At 40.9% G+C, this 21,504-nt stretch overlaps 1 protein-coding gene across 1 annotated transcript in view; it reads right to left on the bottom strand.

Moving 5' to 3' along the window:
• arhgap24 (Rho GTPase activating protein 24) overlaps positions 1–12,568 on the bottom strand; it is an 81,874-nt gene extending 69,306 nt beyond the window's left edge. The window contains exon 1 of the mRNA XM_004549675.3: positions 12,089–12,568. The gene's annotated coding sequence lies outside the window, so the exon portion shown is untranslated. The remainder of the gene's footprint in view (positions 1–12,088) is intronic.
• Positions 12,569–21,504: the final 8,936 nt, after the last annotated feature.

Below are 21,504 nucleotides of genomic sequence, written 5' to 3'. Positions count from 1 at the left end.
TCTTCATTTAGCAGTTTTCAAAAGCAGTGAAACACATGATGCTTTATCACTTATGCACATCACATTCCTGAGTTTTAATTGATAGAAACCCAATGAAGCAGACAACCATTTCCTCAAAAGCTTGCATACATATCACAAATAAGAAGTCATAACAGCAGCGGATGGTTTATGTGGCCATCAAGCAACAACAACCCAAACAAGTGCTAAGGTAAGCTCAATGACCCGTTTTCCAAACCAGCCATTCGTTGTGGAAGACACCTCCCCAGTACGTGCTTATAGTTGTGGCTGTAAGCATATTTATGAAGCACCAGCAAAGTCTCTTCAGAGCACATCACTGTTATATCGATTCAGCATTTTGAAAACCACCTCCAAGAGCTGTATACTGTGTCCCAGTAAAACACCTGTGTGTACAGATGCATGTGTGCAGCAGCGTATCAGTCCCTTGAGCCACAGTCTCAAAATAAACAGCGGCACACTGGAACAGTAATATTAATGACTTTTTGGTCTCCCGGCATAACCCCACTGTTAGGAAAGGGAGGAAACTAGTGACACACGAAGACAAGAAAGCTTTCAGATTCAGTCTGCTTTAAACTTTAAGGTGCTTTCTTTTACATACAACCGTACAGGTAGAGTACATTTCAAATGAAGACAGTAATGTAATCAATGTTGTTTAAGTTAGAGGTTGACATGAACCCTTGTTTTTTAGTAAGGTGATCAGATCAAGCATGATATAGAATTTGGCATTTAATTTTCAAAGCAATATTTATCATTTAAAACCAGAAAAAGCAATTGTTTATGAGCTTTTCAGCAATGTGTATTTCTGACCTAGTTGGCAACACTGTGCAAAGACACATTCTTGACTGTGTACCACCATCTGCTCGGCTGTGATGCTGCTCTTATGCATGTGCTGCAGACTGAGCTGAGATCATTCTAAACAATACAAAGAAGCCACATGCACTCACTGGCTGCTTTCTCAGATTCACCTGTTCAGCTGCTTATTAATGTAATTATCTCATCAGCCAATCGCGTGGCAGTAAGTCAATGCATTTAGGCATGTACATATGGTCAAATCAGCTGAAGGTCAAAAATAGCTGAAGTTCAAACTTTCATATGGGAGAGAAAGGCAATTTTATGAATGCTGCACGGTTGTTGTTGTGAGATGGGCTGGGAGTATTTCTGAAACTGCTGATCTACTGGGATTTTCCCACACAACCATCTTTAAGGTTTACAGAGAACGTTCTGAAAAAGAGACGATATCCAGCCGCCACAGTCTAGCTGGGTATTGTTGCTGACTATATCGGTCCCTTTTATGACCACAGTGATGGTTGCTTCCAGCACGATAGCACACCACAAAGCTCAAAACATCACAAACAGGTTTCTTGAACATGAAAATAAGTCTACTGCAGTCAAATGACCTCCAAATCACCAGATCTCAATCCAACAGAGCACCTTTGGGATGTGGTGGATCATCATGGCTGTGCAGCTGACAAACCTGGAACAGCTGCAGCACCTAGTTGGAGCTACGGCATGAAGAATGAAGGTAGTTGTTATATATATAACAATATATAACAATATATATATATATATATATATATATATATATATATATATATATATAGCAGGCAAGGCATACATGGAACGCCATAACCAAGTGGCCGGCATAGTGTACAGGAACATCTGTGCCGAGTATAACCTAGAAGTCCCGAGGTCAAAATGGGAGATGCCCCCAAGGGTGGTGGAGAATGACCGAGCTAAGATCCTGTGGGACTTCCAGATACAGACGGACAAAATGGTGGTGGCTAACCAACCGGACATAGTGGTGGTAGACAAACAGAAGAAGACGGCCGTAGTGATCGATGTAGCGGTTCCGAATGACAGCAATATCAGGAAGAAGGAACACGAGAAGCTGGAGAAATACCAAGGGCTCAGAGAAGAGCTCGAGAGGATGTGGAGGGTGAAGGTAACGGTGGTCCCCGTGGTAATCGGAGCACTAGGTGCGGTGACTCCCAAGCTAGGCGAGTGGCTCCAGCAGATCCCGGGAACAACATCGGAGATCTCTGTCCAGAAGAGCGCAGTCCTGGGAACAGCTAAGATACTGCGCAGGACCCTCAAGCTCCCAGGCCTCTGGTAGAGGACCCGAGCTTGAAGGATAAACCGCCCGCATGGGCGTGCTGGGTGTTTTTATATATATATATATATATATATATATATATATATATATATATATATATATATATACATATATACATACACTCAACAAAAATATAAACGCAACACTTTTGTTACTGCTCCCATTCCCCATGGGATGGACATAGAGACCTAAAATTCATTCCAGATACACAATATAACCATCCCTCCCAAACAGTGGTCACAAATCAGTCCAAATGTATGGTAGTGGGCACATCTGCCATATTGAGATAATCCATCCCACCTCACAGGTGTGCCACATCAGGATGCTGATCTGACATCATGAGTAGTGCACAGGTGTACCTCAGACTGCCCACAACAAAAGGCCACCCTGGAATGTGCAGTTTTTGCGCTATTGGGGGTCTGGGGACCCAGAACCGGTCAGTATCTGGTGTGACCACCATTTGCCTCATGCAGTGCAACACATCGTCGCATGGAGTCTATCAGATTGTCAATTGTGGCCTGTGGAATGTTGGTCCACTCCACTTCAATGGCTGTGCGAGGTTGTTGGATATTCGTGGGAACTGGTACACGCTGTCGTATACGCCGGTCAAGCACATCCCGAACATGCTCAATGGGTGACATGTCCGGTGAGTATGCTGGCCATGCAAGAACTGGGACATTCTCAGCTGCCATCTGCCCTGAACAATGTGAACCATGATTCATCTGTGAAGCGCACACCTCTCCAACGTGCCAGACGCCATCGAATGTGAGCATTTGCCCACACAAGTCTGTTACGGCGACGAGCTGGAGTCAGGTCAAGACCCCGATGAGGACGACGGGCATGCAGTTGAGCGTCCCTGAGATGGTTTCTGACAGTTTGTGGGGAAATTGTTTGGTTCTGCAAACCAATTGTTCCAGCAGCTGTCTGGGTGGCTGGTCTCAGACGATCTTGGAGGTGAACCTGGATGTCGAGGTCCTGGGCTGGTGTGGTTACACGAGGTCTGCGGTTGTGAGGCCGGTTGGATGTGCTGCCATATTCTCTGAAACGCCTGTGGAGACGGCTTATGGTTGAGAAATGAACATTCAATGCACGGGCGACAGATCTGGTTGACATTCCTGCTGTCAGCATGCCAATTGCACGCTCCCTCATTGCTTGTGGCATCTGTGGCATTTTGCTGTGAGACAAAACTGCACATTCCAGGGTGGCCTTTTGTTGTGGGCAGTCTGAGGTACACCTGTGCACTACTCATGATGTCAGATCAGCATCCTGATGTGGCACACCTGTGAGGTGGGATGGATTATCTCAATATGGCAGATGTGCCCACTACCACACATTTGGACTGATTTGTGACCACTGTTTGGGAGGGATGGTTATATTGTGTATCTGGAATGAATTTTAGGTCTCTACGTCCATCCCATGGGGAATGGGAGCAAAAACAGTGTTGCGTTTATATTTTTGTTCAGTGTATATATATATATACAGTGGGGCAAAAAAGTATTTAGTCAGCCACCGATTGTGCAAGTTCCCCCACTTAAAATGATGACAGAGGTCAGTAATTTGCACCAGAGGTACACTTCAACTGTGAGAGACAGAATGTGAAAAAAAAATCCATGAATTCACATGGTAGGATTTGTAAAGAATTTATTCGTAAAATAGGGTGGAAAATAAGTATTTGGTCACCTCAAACAAGGAAAATCTCTGGCTCTCACAGACCTGTAACGTCTTCTGTAAGAAGCTTTTCTGTCCCCCACTCGTTACCTGTATGAATGGCACCTGTTTGAACTCATCATCTGTATAAAAGACACCTGTCCACAGCCTCAAACAGTCAGACTCCAAACTCCGCCATGGCCAAGACCAAAGAGCTTTCGAAGGACACCAGGAAAAGTATTGTAGACCTGCACCAGACTGGGAAGAGTGAATCTACAATAGGCAAGCAGCTTGGTGTGAAAAAATCAACTGTGGGAGCAATCATCAGAAAATGGAAGACATACAAGACCACTGATAATCTCCCTCGATCTGGGGCTCCACGCAAGATCTCATCCCGTGGGGTCAAAATGATCATGAGAACGGTGAGCAAAGATCCCAGAACCACACGGGGGGACCTGGTGAATGACCTGCAGAGAGCTGGGACCAAAGTAACAAAGGTCACCATCAGTAACACACTACAACGGCAGGGAATCAAATCCCGCAGTGCCAGACGTGTTCCGCTGCTGAAGCCAGTGCATGTCCAGGCCCGTCTGAAGTTTGCCAGAGAGCACATGGATGATACAGCAGAGGATTGGGAGAATGTCATGTGGTCAGATGAAACCAAAGTAGAACTTTTTGGTATAAACTCAACTCGTGGTGTTTGGAGGAAGAAGAATACTGAGTTGCATCCCAAGAACACCATACCTACTGTGAAGCATGGGGGTGGAAACATCATGCTATGGGGCTGTTTTTCTGCCAAGGGGACAGGACGACTGATCCGTGTTAAGGACAGAATGAATGGGGCCATGTATCGTGAGATTTTGAGCCAAAACCTCCTTCCATCAGTGAGAACTTTGAAGATGAAACGAGGCTGGGTCTTCCAACATGACAATGATCCACAACACACCGCCCGGGCAACAAAGGAGTGGCTCCGTAAGAAGCATTTGAAAGTCCTGGAGTGGCCTAGCCAGTCTCCAGACCTCAACCCCATAGAAAATCTGTGGCGGGAGTTGAAAGTCCGTGTTGCTCGGCGACAGCCCCAAAACATCACTGCTCTCGAGAAGATCTGCATGGAGGAATGGGCCAAAATACCAGCTACTGTGTGTGCAAACCTGGTAAAGACCTATAGTAAACGTTTGACCTCTGTTATTGCCAACAAAGGTTATGTTACAAAGTATTGAGTTGTATTTTTGTTATTGACCAAATACTTATTTTCCACCCTGATTTATGAATAAATTCTTTACAAATCCTACCATGTGGATTCATGGATTTTTTTTTTTCACATTCTGTCTCTCACAGTTGAAATGTACCTCTGGTGCAAATTACTGACCTCTGTCATCATTTTAAGTGGGGGAACTTGCACAATCGGTGGCTGACTAAATACTTTTTTGCCCCACTGTGTATATATATATATATATATATATATATATATATATATATATATATATATATATATATATATATATATAGGGAGTGCAGAATTATTAGGCAAATTAGTATTTTGTCCACATCATCCTCTTCATGTATGTTGTCTTACTCCAAGCTGTATAGGCTCGAAAGCCTACTACCAGTTAAGCATAATAGGTGATGTGCATCTCTGTAATGAGAAGGGGTGTGGTCTAATGACATCAACACCCTATATCAGGTGTGCATAATTATTAGGCAACGTCCTTTCCTTTGGCAAAATGGGTCAAAGAAGGACTTGACAGGCTCAGAAAAGTCAAAAATAGTGAGATATCTTGCAGAGGGATGCAGCAGTCTCAAAATTGCAAAGCTTCTGAAGCGTGATCATCGAACAATCAAGCGTGCCCAAAAGCACAAGGTGTGCAATACTCAGAGACATGGCCAAGGTAAGAAAGGCTGAAAGACGACCACCACTGAACAAGACACACAAGCTGAAACGTCAAGACTGGGCCAAGAAATATCTCAAGACTGGTTTTTCTAAGGTTTTATGGACTGATGAAATGAGAGTGAGTCTTGATGGGCCAGATGGATGGGCCCGTGGCTGGATTGGTAAAGGGCAGAGAGCTCCAGTCTGACTCAGACGCCAGCAAGGTGGAGGTGGAGTACTGGTTTGGGCTGGTATCATCAAAGATGAGCTTGTGGGGCCTTTTTGGGTTGAGGATGGAGTCAAGCTCAACTCCCAGTCCTACTGCCAGTTTCTGGAAGACACCTTCTTCAAGCAGTGGTACAGGAAGAAGTCTGCATCCTTCAAGAAAAACATGATTTCCATGCAGAACAATGCTCCATCACACGTGTCCAAGTACTCCACAGCATGGCTGGCAAGAAAGGGTATAAAAGAAGAAAAACTAATGACATGGCCACCTTGTTCACCTGATCTGAACCCCATTGAGAACCTGTGGTCCATCATCAAATGTGAGATTTACAAGGAGGGAAAACAGTACACCTCTCTGAACAGTGTCTGGGAGGCTGTGGTTGCTGCTGCACGCAATGTTGATGGTGAACAGATCAAAACACTGACAGAATCCATGGATGGCAGGCTTTTGAGTGTCCTTGCAAAGAAAGGTGGCTATATTGGTCGCTGATTTGTTTTTGTTTTGTTTTTGAATGTCAGAAATGTATATTTGTGAATGTGGAGATGTTATATTGGTTTCACTGGTAAAAATAAATAATTGAAATGGGTATATATTTGTTTTTTGTTAAGTTGCCTAATAATTATGCACAGTAATAGTCACCTGCACACACAGATATCCCCCTAAAATAGCTAAAACTAAAACAAACTAAAAACTACTTCCAAAAACATTCAGCTTTGATATTAATGAGTTTTTTGGGTTCATTGAGAACATGGTTGTTGTTCAATATTAAAATTATTCCTCAAAAATACAACTTGCCTAATAATTCTGCACTCCCTGTATATATATATATATTCATTCTAGTATCTACTAGATGTATGTCAATTTTTCAGTTTCAACAGCTAATTATGGTCAAACAATATATCAGTGAGGCTTTAATCCAAACTACCATCTGTCATGCCTACTAGATTGTATTTCATTGCTAACATTACTTCTGTTTCATCCAACAGGGAACATTCAAGGTGCCTTGTACTTAACACGATGCTAGAATTTTCTCATAACATGCCTGAGAACTTTGCCCATGATGAAGAAAAAACACCCTGACCTTCACTGTAAACATCAGCTTTGTATATATTTCACACGCATGCACACACACACAGACACACCCGCACACTCAGAGTGCTGAGTTGTAGATATCTTCGTGCTGTCCTTCTAAGGTTGTGCAGCATGCACTATAATTTCTTAGCAGGGTGCAACATATCTGTGGTTCTCAGGCAGTCCGATAAAAATGAATGAACTGAGAGCACACAACTCAAGCAGAAAAAAAAGCAGAGACTGATTTCTCTGTGTTGAAGTGAGAAGAAGTCTTTCAAAACACCATCAGTGCTGGTCCCTTATTGAGCACAGACGTATTAATAGGCAGTCTTTGTCCATGGGAAACTGAGCCAGGTTGCATCAGCTTCATGGACTTTGTTGATTTAAAAATATACATCTGTCAATGAAATAATAAAAATACAGGCAGCAGATGTATCATAAGTGATGACAGCTATTTTCTGAAGCAGGCAGAAAGGTACCAAGTGGTACAATAAAGCATTGTTTCATAGTACATAACCATGTGATAAAAACAAAAAGGGGCTCTATGTTTAGCTTGCCGCTAAGGCTTCAACATATACAGCCATAAATAAAGTTATGGCAACTTTTACACATTAGCTGGCCAAGTTTTAAGTGATGTCATATGTACCATATGTTGGATAACAGTATAGCCATGCGCTATGAAATAAAGATATCTAAGAGGTCGAAAGGAAGGTGACCAAGGCTGTAAAGTCTCTGAAATGTGACACCAGAGACCTTCCTGTCTACACAGGACTGGTCTCACAGCATCAGGAGGTTGCTAGTTTTCACTGCTTACACACACTGTTTGTTCCCCATATGGGAAACTACTGAAGCTAAGAGCACACAAAAAAGCCTTAGCTGCTGTTTGACATGTCTTTATTTGAACTGAACTAGTTTGGAAGAAAGGAAGATTGAGGCCTTGCTGCACTGTGTGGCTCTTCCTTTGGGAAATTAAAGTTCTGCTTTTCTTGCAGATAAAGACTACAAAAGAGCTAGCAAAAGATATATTTGGGCTGTAGAAAACAAGGATATTCCACCCTCTGCTTATTGGAACTATAGAGATAATTGCATAAATGGTTGAACTTTTTGGTCTTGGCAGAAAATTCTGCCACATGGGCCACCACAGGAAGTGACTGGTCACAACAGCAGCCCAGAGCACTGCTGAGAGGTAATTGGATTCAACAAAGTTAGAACTACTGACTTTCCCACTCTGCGGCTGCCACAAAGCATGAGGATGAAATGTTAATGTTTAAGCACATCTACTAACACTGAAATCTGTGCAGTGATATCAGGCAAATTACCAACCATGTACTTTTGCAGTCAAGCTTTAGTTGTTGCAGGACACATAAGGGACAGTTCCTGTGTAGTCAAGCATCCAAACCCAGCTAACCCTACATCTAGAACTCGTCCTGCTTCTGTACTTGTGCTCGTCATGTGCTTAGTTTTTAAAATAGGCGTCTCAAGCATAATGCCCAGGGCCCAGAAGCGGCCCAGCACAGACTACAAACCGGTCCACCGGAAGGTTTTGGAAAATGTGCATAGATCTGAACTATTGATGAAGATTTCCCCCACTGCCATTGATACTACAAAGTATTAAGAAAAAGATAAACTAGTACAAACATATCAAGGGTCCTGTTTTTCACTGTCACCTATAGACATTTCACAAAAAAAAGACATTTTCTATGAATTAAATGACAAGACAAATAATAATAGAAATAATAAGCTCCTCAGGTTTCTAAGAAAATCACATTTTTCAAAACCTTTCAAAACCTGTTGTGACTTATTTGTTCATATAAAACAGACTCAAATACAAAGTGGGCCAAAATTGAAAACTGGAACAAAATCGTGGGCTAACATTGATATTTATTGGAAAAAAAACCTTCCTCCAGATATAAGAATGAATCTTTTCTTATGGACTGAATATGGAACAAGCAAAGCTTAATACTAAACAATATATATATTAGCTGTATAATACCAGTAGGCCAGCTCTAATAGTAATTTGGTATGGCCAAATGTAATTACGCTGCGGGCCAAATTTGGCCCGCGGGCCAGAGTTTGACACCTATGATATAAAAGGTCACTGACAGTCTCAGCTAAGTAAATATTCCCCAGCTTGAAGTATTAATGATTCACTGATAAACAGAAGAGATAAATTCTTCATTGGTGTCATTGCACATTGCAGCAAGCACTGCCATTACCATCAGTCTGTCATCAGTCCTCAGTTCTGCATTTTCAGCAGCTGTAACCTACTTTGAACCTGGTGCTTGCCAGTAAAACCAGAGCCAACTTTCCTTGGGTCATGTAAATCAGTAGTCCAAGAACAAAAATATAAAGCAGCAATGGCTCATCTCCCTTTCTCTGTCTTCACCATGATTGACAGGTGAGCGACTCCACCCTGAACTGACAGACTGTGTGTCATGAAGCTACATTTAGATTTTTTTGTTCACATGAATATGTACTAACTGTGCTAACAGCACAAAAGACCACAAAACACGCAAGATGAAACATGAACTTGCATTACCAGTCAGTGCCATCAACTCTTTAAATATCTCTAACCACCCTCACCCCCTCTCTCGAAACGCAGAGGGCCTCTGTGACCAGCATGTGTTAAAGACAAATATAACCCTCGGCTGCCAAAGCTGCTACCTCGAGAGCAGTCTGTTTCTATTAGACTTCTGTTATAAAGTCACAGAGGTGAGAGGACGGCATGCTGCTTGCTGCGCTGTTGCTGTGCTAATCACCGGAAAGGATGTGAAAGAGGAAGGGCTTCAGAGCAGTCACAGATGGAAGTACTCGCACACATGTGAAAAAAATAAATAAGGATAATAATCCATTGCTCCATCCAACACTCACACAATTTAGGCCTACGGTGATTTAACGTGGGACGGGGTTACAGGGAGTTCAGGATCTGAGGAGCTGTCTTTCATTATAGGGTAAGAAACATCAATGATTGCTTACTACCCACACAAGTCATTGTGAGTCATGCAGAAAGATGGATGGATGGATGGAAGCGAGACGAGAAGCAAGGAGGCGAGGTGAGCAGTGTAATATATCACAAACACTAAGGGTCAGTTCTTGAAGAGGAATTTCTTGGAGTTCCCAATAAACTGGCTTTATTTTATGAATCAGTGTGACGAGTCAGCATCTGTTTTGTCTACACAACAGTTTAGACACGATGTGTGCCCCTCGTTCTCCACTATGCTGGCTTTGTGGTATGATACACTCATTTCATTAGCATACCCCCCACCCACCCACACACATACATACACACACACTCGTTTCCCTCCATGCCATGTGTCACAGTATGTCTGGGAACAGAGCAGCAACCATGTGGAGAGATGAAGGTGAAGACTTCACATTGACCCCTGACTCATCTCACACGTTTTTGACACTGTGACAACTGAATGACAATACTGTTAATTTGGCTGTCTCTACAGTATATGAAGAGGATATTTTCCTGATGGGGAAAAAAAGGACGCCATGCAAGATCATACGCTGCCAGGTGAGAGGGGCAAAGTGAAAACAGCGCCCAGTGACCACAGTCATTTTCACTAGTGATGTTTGCTGGAAGGAGTTTATGCTGACTCTGCATTATAACCTCCATAAATGTCACACAAGATGCTGTGCCTGGCAACAAAACAAAAATAGCAAATTGTCAGTTTGAATATAAAGATTAGCCGTGTCTACTTGATTTAATCTTTTTTTTCCAAAACATGAAGAAAATTAAACAAAAACAAACAAACAAAAAAACACCTTTAGCTATAGGACTTCCAATCTGAACTCTAGATTTGCTGCAGTTCAGTCCTTCTGGTCCCCACACCCTCTTCAGTAAACAGACATTACATGGCTAGACCTGGGAACAGTCCCGCACAGCAGCTGACACGGGGAACCTGATCCCTGAGCTTTGCAGCAGCACAGCTTGTGAGCTGTAGACATTCCTGGCACACGGGAGTCATCATCCTTCCTTCTACTGGTTTGCTCTCATGTATTTCTTTTCCATTCACACTTCTGTTTTACCGATGTTCTGCCATGATCCCTTTAACTCTTTCTTTTCTCCACCACGTTCCTCTCTTTGTTGACTACTTTTTCCATTTTAGTAAGCTGGAATGAGTGACATTCTCTCTCACTCTCTCTCTCTCTCACACACACACACACACACACACACACACACACACACACACACACACACACACACACCAGTTCAAAAATGTTTCCAAACAGTACTGACTATCTTGTGATCAAATCGTACCAGCCAAGATGCCAAGGTGTTCTTGGTCCAGAATATTTGAAAAGAATATAGGATTTAGGATAAAAAGAAATATAACAATTGGTTATTTTCATATGAGAAGTTAATTATACAAAAATGAAAACTAATGTGGGACAAGGGCTTAAAATGTGTATGGGAATGCAGACCCTACTCCCCTTTGTCCCTGTACTCCTGGCACACTTCACTCAATAATGTAAAACCACATCAATCTTTGAAATCAGGCAAACATGTAAGATGTGTTTTTACCATAAATCAAATCCATCCACAGATAGACAAACTTCTACGTGCTACAGTCAAAAGTACTCAGAACTGAGGTCATAAGCAACAGTCTTACCATTTTAAAGATTATTCTATTGGTTTAACTGTACGGCATAACAAAACCTGACACTTACTAATTTTTCCCGAAAGTTTAATGCTGAAGTTTAATGCTTCCCGGCCTTCCAACAACAATTGCCACACATGCTCCTAATTTCATATTTCAGCCACACATGTGTAGCTTTTAGACAATAACGGAGCTAATGGAAAAAGACTACAGCTTAAAGACAGTTTTGCGCGTTAATGCACAGATTCACAGCAGCTCAGAAGTCGTGCATTTGACGTTTCCGTTGCTCAACATGGCAGTCACCGCAGGTGTAACTACTTCACACAATAAATCACTTTAATGAGCCATTAACCCAGCGATGCCGCTTTAAAAATGTGCCAAAGCAAAACCACATGCCATATTTACTGTGCTGTAGTCTAAGGTGAAGAATGCCTGTTATGACTGAAATATAAATAAATAGTAACAAAGTGTCCGTTTTGCTTACAGCATTTTCATAATCATAACAAAGAGTCAACAGATTTACTGAACGGACTCACCTTTCAAACGAGCAGCCCTGTTGAATCTCACAGCTCGGATGTGTGGTGATGCCCAGACACCGTATCCTCTTCAGCGACAGGTCAATCAATCAACTACAAGACAAATCCCGCTCACACACAAGCTCAAGTTGTCCTCATGCTCAGCTGCTGCTGCTGTTGTTGTTGCTCCCCTCCTGGACTGGCACAATGTATGAGTGTGTGTGCAGTGTGGATTGAGTTAGCCGAGACTCAGTCGAGCTGTTAGAAACTTTTCCCCTGACTGCTCACACCATCTGCACGCTGAGAAAGTCTCCGCTGTTGGACAGGATGACTGTTGCGGTCAGCACAGTCACACACACACGGGGCACCATTACAGCTGGAGTCCGCCCAGGCACGTGCACACGCACACAAACGCGCTCACGCCGTCTTTCTCAGCACCGCAGTATCTGCAGTCCCAGCTCCTCCAGTCATCCCGGCTGCTGAGGCGCTCACGCTCGGTGTAAGACAGCAGTGTGTGTTGGTACAGAGAGGTGGAGGAGGAGGAGGCAGGGAGGGGAGGAGTGTGTGTGTGTGTGTGTGTGTGTGTGTGTGATACACAGAGAGAAATCATGTTTGAGGAAGTCTCAAAGAACGAGGGAGAGCTCCGACTGAGCAGTGCCTCAGTTGACTTTCTCTTTTATTTCAGCATACAGAGCAAAGTAACCAGCAGTTTTGAAACTTGTGCTGCTCATCTTAAAATTTCAACAGCCAGGAAATTTCCCACAGCAGGCTTATAATGCAGAATAAACAGAAAAAATCTCGACTTTTCCACACACCATCTGTGACTAATCCAGCGTGCATACACACCCAGAGTTTTACGGGGTCTTCAACATGACATGTACAAACGACTGCGTGCAGGCAGCTCAGCAAACATTTATTCAGTCACTCTGTCCTCACTTTGGTCCCAGCCCAGCTGTATACATAGCCCCTGGAAAGTGTTGCTTTTTTGGGGGGTGGTCAAAAAGTTGTTGATGTTTTTTTTTTCCTAAATTCATAGTGCTGCATTAGCTAATTCTGGTGAGGAGGCGTTTTTCATTCTGCAATTTACAAATAAAGTAGTGCCTGGGATGAGATCGCATGAGCTGTCACAGTCTGAATCACTGTATCTGTGCTCCTGCAGGCAGAACGTCTGAGTTGTGTGGTAATTTCCCATCATTATGCTTCTTATTCAGCATATTTTACAATAAAGAGCAACACGGCTTGCTAACAAGGCTGGTTATGATCACACTAAGCCACTTTTTTAGGTTACATGAACAAATATTGCTGCTCATCTGTTTGTTTATGTTATTTACTTTTTTCTACTTGGAGGGAAGGCTATCTTCAATGAGCTTACCATTTGTATCACTATTTGTAAAATAGCTTCCGTACTTAAATGATTTGTTTGCATGGTCTGTGCAATATGTGATGACTGAATGAATCAATAAATATCAAACATTTAATTTAAAATTGGTGATAAAAAAAAATATGCACTGGCTATTTCATACCCCATAGCATAATAGCACAATGTCAGTAAAGGAATAGATTAATTTTTTGCATTTGAAAGAAAAAAAAAATTTCAAGCTCAAATGCATAATTTACAGAACTGGTCATGCAAACTACATTATTTGTTATCACCACAGGACCAGCATTTATGAATTCCCAATTTATCCCCTGAGCCTGCAAAAGGTGCTCATTACCAACGGAGAGACGCAAATTCCAGTCTGTGTAGGAGGTAGCTGGTGTGCCCACAATAATTACTTCCTCAAAATCAAATCATCTGCATGATGATGAGTTTGTTTGCAAACTCACAGGTAATAAGATGCGGGCAAATTTGACCTGTTGTGGTGGTGCAGTCCTGCGGAGGAGCTGGTTGAGTGAGGTGACGGAGAACTTTAAATGAAGTGCTGACAACTGTGGAGGAGATAATATCAACAAGCAAGGTCCCAGCTGGGTTCCTGACATAGTAGAGGGTCAAGTGAAGGCTCAGGCCTTTCTTTATTATCTATTAGCTGGCTGTGGGCAAGAGAGAGAGAGATCCACGACCTGTTTAGCACCAATCATTAAATTGTGATCATAATTCTCTGGTCATTAGCCATCCGGGCCGCAAGGCTCCACTTATGGGAACATTAGCTTGTCCTCTGCTTCACTTTGGAGTGAAATATCTCAACAGAACTGCAAATGCTTTGTAATAAAATTTCAGTCCCCAGAGGTTGAAATTCACTTATATTTCCTTTCTGGGTTGTAATGAAGTTGACACTTTTAGAGCCAGTTAAAGTCAAGTAAATTGCATCGCTGTGATTTTTTTTCTACAGATGTTCATGTTGTGATCACCACTGTTACTGATGGTTTTAGTCAAACTTCTAAGTCAAGGCGACTTTGCTCATTTTAAACTTCACATCTATAGTTTTGTATTCTGCTAGAGTAGCTTTGCATGGCTCACGGTTGTGAAAATAAGTCTTATTTATCAGTTGCTATCTGAAAGAAGCCCTTTTAACTACCCTCACCCTCTCTTTCTTCGAAGTGGCCATCCCTCACAAAACACAAGGTGTGAACAGCAGGTGGGTGGGGCTTCTGCACACACCAAGGTTGGGGGCACCCACTCTTACTGATAAACAGCAGCGTGTTAAAATGCTGACATCAGTGTTGACACTAGAGCACCATTTTTAAGAAGCATTTTCTCACAAATTGCTAATCAGATGACTAAAGACTGTTGGCACAGCAATCATTTAGCTTTATTTTTAAAGCTTTTAAAGCTCTAATTCAGTAATAATAAAAAAACAAAGCTTTTTAATATCTGGCAATCAAAAATAAACAGAATTCCTGCTTTGTAATAAAATCTAATCACTTTACAAAAATTAAGCATCCTTATGAGAAATCTCACTAAATAAAATGGAACAAACAACAGCAGGCTCGGAGCCATCTGTCCTCGGCCATCCCTCGGCGTGTTTAATTATATTTGCAGGACGAGGAATGCTGAACATGAAACAGTGTGACCTTGTGACGTAGGAAGTGGCCATCTGTAAACAAGCTGGAGCTGCATCTACTCCCATGAGATATTCTGGGAGACCTCATCTGATAGACAACTTATGAGATTAGTATGGATGAATCTTCACAGAGGAAGCCTCTGGGAATGAGTTTTTCTCAGTGTGTTCTCATGGCCTTGCAGTCAGAGGTTTTGGACTGGTGGCTTCTGGACAGACAGCAGGAATCTCTGTTGAGAAGAACCTACTCGCTGTGAATGGGAATAATGCTTTTGTTATTTGTTTTTCAGCTTTTCAGCTTCATTTCTCCATTTGTAAGTTTCTTATTCACTTATGTCCCCTTGTGTAAATTCCCAAAGAATGAAAGCAGTAGCTGAGTGATCTTCAACTTCTGCCAGTCAGTGTGTCGCGACAGTAAGTGGGTAGATGACCACAGTGGGCAGGTGTCTGGGAGCACTTCCCTTTTAGCATCATAATGAGGTTTAGTTTGGCAAAATCTAGAGAGCCTCTACAGAAAGGTAGAAAGGCTTACGTGTTAGACTCAAAAGCAGATAAGCAGCCAGTAAACGGTCTCATTTTACAGAAATAAATGCCAGCTCACTAACTAAGGATGCAAGATGCTCCATATAGCTTCAGTGGCTATAATCAGTACCCCACAAAGCCACAAAGCAGACACACAGAGGTTGTAACTGGTTGGCAAACGGTCCTGACAGAGAGGAAAAAACAAAAATACACAAGGCAGATGCAAAAATGACTTAAATAAATGGCAAGTGTTGAATAATGTTGGTGCTTTTTTGACTCTGAGTGAAACTCTTTGAGCCACTTTTGAAGGATGTCTGTGTTTACAGCTTGTTCACACTGCCCCCCAATGGTAAAGATCAGTTATTGCTTGATTTCTATCCAAAAATCACACAATCAATGACAGTGTCGATTAGAACAAGAAGGGGAAAAATACTATAATGAGATGTCTTTGTCAGAACAGCTGTACAGCATAGTATTAAACCATAGCAAAGTTACCTCCCTGTTTGTATTTGTATGGCATATAGAACCCAAAGTATGACATGATAAATTATATCTGCTCATCTGTTAGTCTGTTTGATCTGTGTCACTCATTCATCCTTGTGAAACCAGGTTAATGGCTACATATCTGACTGATGCCATTGCTGAGGTTATGTTCAAACAAGCCAAATTAACTGTTTTTTCAGTTTACTACCTTGTTTTTTGCCTAGTTAACTTAAATGTATGAGAAAAAATAGCTTAGTTTACGTGCTGTATCTGCACAGCTGTGCCTGAGCACTGTCTCTGATGACAGGGAGCTGAATGCACAAAGCTCTATCAAGGACAAAAACATTTGAGAAGGAGACATATTTATAGAAGAAAATGAAAATGGAACACGATGTGAAGATCTGAGTGCAACAAACTTACCAATGAATTTTGCAAAAACAAAAAACACATTTTAGCCCGCAGGTATGACTGGCTACAAAAGAATGCACACATGCTTGTGCTGGCAGGGTTGAGCTTTGGACAAAAATAAAGTGAAAGTGTTTAAATTCAAGTATTGGAAATAATATTCTAATATTTAGGTAACTGCATTTTTTATGTTTGTGCCAGTGATTATTTGGGTGTTGTTGGTTATTTATGACATAAGCTTGGGATTGCTGCTGCTTCCTTTCACTTCATCTCCTTCACTCAGCAGTTTTTGGTCCATATTTTGTGTATTTTACTGTGAATATGTGAGATTGTGATGCTACTATTCAGTGATGTCATTGAGATGTCAGAAATGTGTCCGTTGAACTTAACAAGCAGATGGGTGGACAGATAAGATGTTAAAATGTGTATGAAAATTTTGATCTGAATTTTGACATTTTCACTCATTTTTTCCCCCCACACACTTGTGTTTTAAATTTACATCACCTTCATACGGATACCACCTTCAGTTAAGATAAAATTCATCTTCCTCCAACCTTCCTCTATTGCCAGCTAATTTAAACCCCCCAGTTAAACATGCACAGTAAACAAGTGGTGCCATTCAGAAGCCTTAATTCGAGGTGCATTCATTCCTTATAAAGTCATTTGGCACATTCTGTAATATACTGAGTGCTGGTGTTTTGAAAGGAAGTTTAAAAAAAAAATGGACACACAAACACACCCACTCACAAAAAGACATGTTCATTCCACTGCAAGAGTTTGCTCACACGCTTCTTGCAGCGTATTTATCTAACTACAGGAAACATTTCTTTTCCTTCTTTCTCTTGAACTACAAAAATCCAGTTGACCTTAAGTTCCATGAAGTGCACATGTCTACATATACTAAGGTACCTGAAATATCTAATAGCACCTGGGTAAAAGTAATGATTATGTATCCGAAATCAGTGGTGTAAGGTTACCATTCTCTTTGTATACAATAGTGCTCTCTGCTGGCGGTCTCTGAAACATTTGAAATAGGAACTTCAGCAAGCGTGTTTATGTTTCTCTTTTTATTTTGGTCCGACAGTGCAAAAAGAAGCCACCAGAGGTCCATGTGTCTCTCCAAAAATGGATAATCACGAATCTATGTATTTCAAAACTCTGTTCACGTTCACTAAAATTAAAAGCTTTTTAATGGGCATTTAAAAAAATTCTCATTTGTAGCTTTTTAAAAAATTTAATTACATTTTTTTTATCATAATGGGGACTGTGGGAGGAAGTGGGAGTACCTGGTGAGAACCCACATAAAAACAGGGAGAACAAGTGAACTCTCAAAGTGAACTTTGTCTGTTTTTGGATCCACTGTAAAAAAAATAAATACATAGGATATTTGCTTTGAATTAAGAAAAACCTTATGTTTTATAATTAAAAGACAGTCTTGGCAATGAGTTACAAGAACTTGTGTCTGTGATTTAACATATTTAAGCCTTACAATTTCGGCCCAAAGAGTGGTGCTCACAAATTTCTTTCATTTACTACAGCAACATTTCTTCATTATGAAGAAAACAACTGAGGCGTACTGTTGAAATTTCACTTCTTTGTCTTATATCAAGCTACAGTATGTCAAGGATTAAATGTGTCATTCAACTTATTTTCACTGAAAAAAGGGGAGTTTCACTTGTCCAATCCACTTAAGCTCAAACTGGACTGCATGTGGCCCACAATGTAAAATGAGTTTAAAATCCTTGATATAGAGTAAATACCTTAGCAGTAGATTAGAAAGGCGATTAAGTCAAATTCAACTTCTATTCTGCCTGCAACCATTAAATATCTGCGAGCCGCTTAGCAACCCACTTCCTTTTACGTTTACAAACCCCTAACCCTAATCAGTGTCCCTGATATGTGTTCTGCTCAGTGTCTTGCTGCTGCTCTCACTACATCCTTTACAAAAGCACATGCAAGGAGGGAGGTCCCGATCTACAGCCATGCTGTTAAAAACCAGTTAACGGAAAATGTATCTTGTCAACTTTAGTGGTCAACATTTCTTGTGAAAGATACATTTGTGACTCATTTGTTCTGATAGTGTTTAGTGCACATAACTGAGAATAAAGGAAATAGAATAGAATACAATAGAATACAATAGAATTAAACTTTGATTAAAAGAACCAAAATGTACTGATGGTAAATATTTCTGACTTCTGCAAAAAAAAAGGACGTTCGCCAGGAGAACATTTTTCTAATGCCAGAAAATTCCTTACTGTTTCCAAATTAATAATAATAAAAAAAATGTATCCCCATTCTTTAGGTAACAGAATAGGTCCTTAAAGCAAAGAGTTACATGAATAAATATATCAAGCAATTATGAAAAAAAGGTCATTTATTTCTTTGTGTTGTTTGTTGGCTACTAAAAGTAAGTCTCCATATTCTGGAGGTGTGATGATAACGCTGCTTGGGAATGTTCCTCCTCACGTCACGTCATGATGGAAAAGACAATCCCTCCAGGGGTCAGAAATCTGTCAGGTCGCTAAGGTCAAGGATCTGACCTGTTGTTTTGCTGCTATCAGTTTACTACGTGAGGTTTCTGAGAACCGTTAAAAAAAGAAAAAGCGAGTGAAACCATTGATTAAAAGAACCAAAAGAGTTGATTAATCCGACCGAATTTACGTCATTTGAACAGACCAGGATGGTCACGACGCGCTTGTTGTTGCTTAGTTTTGATTACCTGCAATCAGTGTAATCAAACTCATCACTTAATTTCCTTGTTTGCAGTGTTTGTCAGTCCACTGCTACAATAAACAACCTGTTGAGGCAGAGCCAAAGTATAAATACCAGAACATCTATTTGCAGTAAATCAGTGTTATTTACTACTCCATTCACGCACCTTTGTTTCTGCAGAGGCGGCAGTGACGTGTTCAGGGAGTCAGATAAAGGGTATTTCTCACCAACTCTTTCCTGTTATTTTCCAGGGTCCTTTGTTTGGTTGCGGGACCTCGGCCGGTCGGTTCTCAGGGGAATGACAGGAACATTTGAGCCTAAGCACTTGAATGTGTGAATGCTCACTGCCTTCACACACAGACTGTCCCATACCTATATGTATGTGTGTGTTTGTGTGTGTCACCTTGTCCTTGGACTGACAACCAACACACATGCAGTGTAATTTGTGTCTTTTTCAGGAAACTTCATCCTTTCTGCTTTATATGGCTATTGGTCAAGGAAATGTGAGGATTGGGAAATCATGAATGTTCCTGTAAATAATAATAATACAGATATGCTGATACACCCCTGTTCATCATATTTATGATTTAGAAACAAATTCAGACTGGCCACATTTTAATTCTGTCGTAGTGTTTAGAGGTGAAGTGTTGATTGAAACGATACGAAGCATTCTCTAACTAGCTCCCAAAACAAGGACAGGGCATGTGCAGTTGTGTGTCACGTATAAATTCCAGAGCTTTCGGAGTGTCACTTGAAAAACCCCATGCTTTTAAATTCCTGTCTTGGGCAGACACAACAACAACAGGAAGAAGGACCATTTTCACAGGTGTCAGGAAGCACAGGAAATAAACAAGCTGAATACTGGAAAACATTTTTGTACCAGTAAGAGTCAGAGGTGAGGCTAATAAGAGTTATTTTTAGCTCGGCCAGTATTTTCTTGAAATCTTTTTATTGTCCTGGATGTCGTGTAGTTATTTTTTTTTAAATCTCCAGCAGAGTTAATGCTGCTTTATGGAGGATTACATATGATAAGTATCTAATCAAGTGCCACATATAATGAATGATCATTAATGCCATGAGGATTCCTTACGATTTTAAAGAGAATTAATTTAAATTTTCATTGAACTGTCATAAGTGTTATTAAAAACATGTATATATATATAAATTTATATATATATGTATATGACTACTTTGACATTTATCTCCGAGTATTACATTATTGTTTTCAAATGCTATCATGAACTCATATAGTTAAAAAATGTACACAAATGTTGAGCCACCCCTCATTTCTAAATATTTTGCTATAGACAAAGGTGCAGCAATATAATAGAACACATGTAAACATGCACAGGAAGACAGTATATAAGGCTAAAACAGGGTTTGAACAAGTCTTGAAAATCAATATTTGGTATGACCACCGCTTCAGTAATGTTGAGGTCGGGGCTCTGGGGAGGACAATCCACACCTCATAGTGTTCAGTTGTATGTTTTTCTATCCAGGTAAGTTTGTACTGCACTGGCAGCGTGTTTGGAAACATTATTGTGGTGGAAAAAGAAGATGTTGCCAATCTGATGCTTTCCAGATGGTATTGTATGATGGATCAAAATCCATTTTTCTGTTCTCAGTTCCATGAATTCTGATGAGATCGCTAAACCTCTGGCTGAAATACAGCCCCAAACCGTGACAAGGCCTCCACCGTGTTGGTTTCACAAATTTTGTCCCTCTGTCCTGATCCCCTCTGTACATAATGATAATGATTTGAATTCAAAATTTCAGACTTGTTGCCAGTGATTTGTCAGTATAATTTGGCATACCACAGCTTTTTTCCTTTGTTTTCTTGACATCCACCCTTCCACTGAGACTATTTCTAATGAACAGTAGATGATCAAATAAAGGGCTAAATGCATCTCTCAGGTTCTTTCTTCTTTTTTTCTTTTCTTTTTTTAAGGACAGACTGCCCACACTGGAGACATATGCTAAGTTTGTTGCTAATACCTCAGTGGGAATCATATTATTTATGCAAACATCACTATTTTATGCCTGTCAAATTGGGTTATTTTTAACATTCATTATGGATTCAGCTAAAAAATGGAAACAAATGAAATGTTTTGTGATAGGCTGCTAATAAAAGCAGCCTGTCTCCACTTGGGAGCAAAAAATAAAGAAATGAGGGGTGGCTAGTACCTTTACACAACACTGTTTGAAGTGCTTTGTATAATCTGCACAGAATTTGTTCCACTGTTTTTCTGTAGAATTTTAGGATTTAAATAAAATTGTTAAATCTAAAGTTAGATACCATTTTCTGAAAAGGGTGTA

This window comes from Maylandia zebra, linkage group LG7 (assembly GCF_041146795.1).
Source record: "Maylandia zebra isolate NMK-2024a linkage group LG7, Mzebra_GT3a, whole genome shotgun sequence".
Lineage (NCBI taxonomy): Eukaryota > Metazoa > Chordata > Actinopteri > Cichliformes > Cichlidae > Maylandia > Maylandia zebra.
This window is presented reverse-complemented; position numbering and strand designations above follow the sequence as displayed.